We start from the raw sequence: 3124 nt of genomic DNA on the forward strand, positions 1-3124 counted from the left end.
TACGCCTTTTTCCAACAGTATTTTTAGTCATATAGGCGGGTAGTTTCCTATCCATCATTCCTGGACAGTTACACCAGTACTAGACTACCTTCCTCCGCGCTAAACTACCAAAGCATCTCCCGGGGATCGAACCCACGCCAGAGAGGTAACAGGATTAGAAGTCATCGACTCTAACCCCTCGACCACGGAGGAGGTGCTGTTGTTTATAATCACGCTATATATGTATTGCATGAAAATTATGATACTTTTTCCGATTATTAATGCTTTTATGAAGCAGTTATTAAAGTGTCTAAGCATACATTATCATTCATCAGCAAAGAATTGTCATTCTTAATCATTTTGAACTTCAACAAGCAACATTAAGCACACGCATTGTTTTATATTAACGTTGAAAATATTGTAAAATTTGTTTTTTTTTCTTTTATTGTTATTTATGTTGTGTCACATATTATAGTACGTTCAGGAAATAAAATGAAGGATACGTGTGAATTACCGCAAATGGGTGTGAATCGAAGAAGATACAGCAAGTTGATGAACGACAAACTTAAGGATAATCTAAGAAAACTGCGTCGTCTCCGAAAAGGAAATTTAGGTATTTCTTAATCAGAATACTTCTGTTTTTAATGATATCATATGTTCTTTATTTGTTATATTAATTTCAAATTGTTCAAGTTTACATAAATGTATGAATAAGAGCATATACCGAATGATACTAGTAAACAGCATGCGTACATGCCAACACATTACTTATATTTTCAGTGTTTCTTGTGGCTGTTTTCATCATTATTGCAGTTCATCTTGAGCAACATTTAATATCTGATGCTACAGAACGACTTATAAAGGTACACATTGCTCCTTTCTTATACAAGTCAGAATATGTTTTGTAATTTGGAACAAAAATATCTTACTTAGACGTCTGTTTCCGACTTTTGACAGGGTTAAGGCAACAAAAAAAACAAAAAAACATCTCAATATAAACTATATATACACAGGAAAGTCATATAGACTTTGGCCTCAAAATTTTAATTGACAAACAACTTTTATATATATGAAAGAAAGAAATACATGAGCGAGAAATAATACATAGAAAAATCGCACGAAAAACCGGCACGCCGCAGCCGGGACTCGAACCACGGATCTCTGGATTGCATGTCCAGTATGCTAACCACTACACCACAGCGGCCGTTACCTTTTCTTCGTGCTAATTGGCCTTATATATTTCAGTCATTTTTAACCTTATTGTGACGTCATCACTTTTATTACCATAACGGGGAGCTATTTATAGCTTCTATTACCGCAGTTGGCTGACTCAGTCACTATTATTAATTTCCTTATGGCAAACTCATTTATTGTTTTATAAGACCATTCCCGCCCAAGAATAAATATACACATGTATATGAAAGAAAGAAAGACATGAGCGAGAAATTTTACATAGAAAAATCGCACGAAAAATCGACAAGCCGCAGCCGGGACGCGAACCACGTGTCTCTGGATTGCCGGTTCAGTATGCTAACCACTACACCACAGCGGCCGTTGCTTTTTTTTCGTGCTAACTGGCCTTATATATTTAAGTAATTTTTAACTTTATTGTGACGTCATCACTTTTATTACCATAGCGCCAAGCTATTTATAGCTTCTATTACCGCAGTTGGATGACTCAGTCACTATTATTAATTTTTTTATGGCAAACACATTTATTGTTTTAAAAGACCAAAATCAACTTATCTCTAAGCCAGTCTTTGAATTCTAAAAGAAAGGTATTGGTATACGGGCATTGATAGAATAATTGTTCAATCATTTCTCTATCAATGTTACAATATCAGCATAAATCATAATCTCATATATCTATTAGACGTAAAAATTTATTTGTCACAAGAATGTTTTTATTAATCTTATACTGAAAATCTTTCAACTATATTTCTTTCACAGTATTAAACATTGTATAATAATCTAAAAACCCCTTCTTGTGACAAAAATCCTACAGAACTTACCCATTTGTTAGGAACAACTAAATTGTCAGCGTCAATAAGGATACCATAAAATCTGCAAACCTTACTATTATGTATAACACATTCAAGATAGGGATTTAATGAAATGTTTTGCCTTCATCTCTACTGTTCCTTATCTTTTCTCTCCATAAAAAAGATGGACTCAATGACTTGTTGAATATCTATCTATATAAAGTGAGTAATAAGATATATTGAGGTTCTCCCCCACCTAAAAAAATATCATCCCGTTATACCCCCAAATTGAAAAGTACAGAATTGCTTAAATTATGATTATTATAGTACCCGGTTCGATCCCACCAAAAAAAAGAATTAACCTCTAGATGGACCTCTTGGAAAAAATGAAAAAAATTACTAGGTGATAAAACGAAAATTCAATAACGTTTAACAAATATGCACTTAAAATCCTGCATGTAAATTTATAAATGCCTGTGGTTTTTTTAATGTACTTTATGTAAACACATTGTAACGACCGACTGCTCTTTGTGGTTTACTTTATAGTCTGATAGCTTTCAATACACATAATATCTATTTTCAAATACTGTTTTCCGATAACATTACCTCCCTTTAACAAAATTAACACAATGTAAAATTCACATATACACATATACATATAAATATATATTTAAATTTTTATGTTTTTATTATCCATGTCTAAATAACATATTTTGACCTGAACGAGAAATATATTGGGAAAATTATGCAATTTTAAAAAACCAGTCAATTTGTCGGAAGAAAAATACACCACTATATATAGATAAGAATTTCATAATACATTAATGTCTGAATGCCGTTCTAGTCTGGTGTAGGCACTGTGTATGACTCTATTCGCTGCTGCGGAAGATAGTGTTCGCGGAAAAGTTCGCTACCTGTAAATTCATACTTGGGTTTGTGTGCACTGAAAAGAATTCTTTACCAAAAGTATGGATTTACAAAAATGGTTGCCTTACCTTCTGATTATCTCTGGTTTAGGTTTCGATGAGGGTTATCAAACGGGGTTAAAGGTGACCTAACAAGCGAAATAAATAACCCGAGCAGGATAGGCTTCCAGGTGAATAGCTTATGAAAAGTGCCAAAAGCCAAAACAAGTCTTGGGGGACTGGGTTGCACACAAATAA

The 3124-nt window shown here is 33.4% G+C and overlaps 1 non-coding gene across 1 annotated transcript; it reads right to left on the bottom strand.

The window, feature by feature from the left end:
* Positions 1-1110: 1110 nt before the first annotated feature.
* Positions 1111-1183, bottom strand: Trnaa-ugc (transfer RNA alanine (anticodon UGC)). The gene has a single exon. It is a non-coding gene; the product is annotated as a tRNA-Ala (tRNA).
* Between the last annotated feature and the right edge of the window lie 1941 nt (positions 1184-3124).

The sequence above is a fragment of the Ruditapes philippinarum genome, unplaced genomic scaffold (assembly GCF_026571515.1).
Source record: "Ruditapes philippinarum isolate M1 unplaced genomic scaffold, ASM2657151v2 ctg17522_1_1_1_1, whole genome shotgun sequence".
NCBI lineage: Eukaryota > Metazoa > Mollusca > Bivalvia > Venerida > Veneridae > Ruditapes > Ruditapes philippinarum.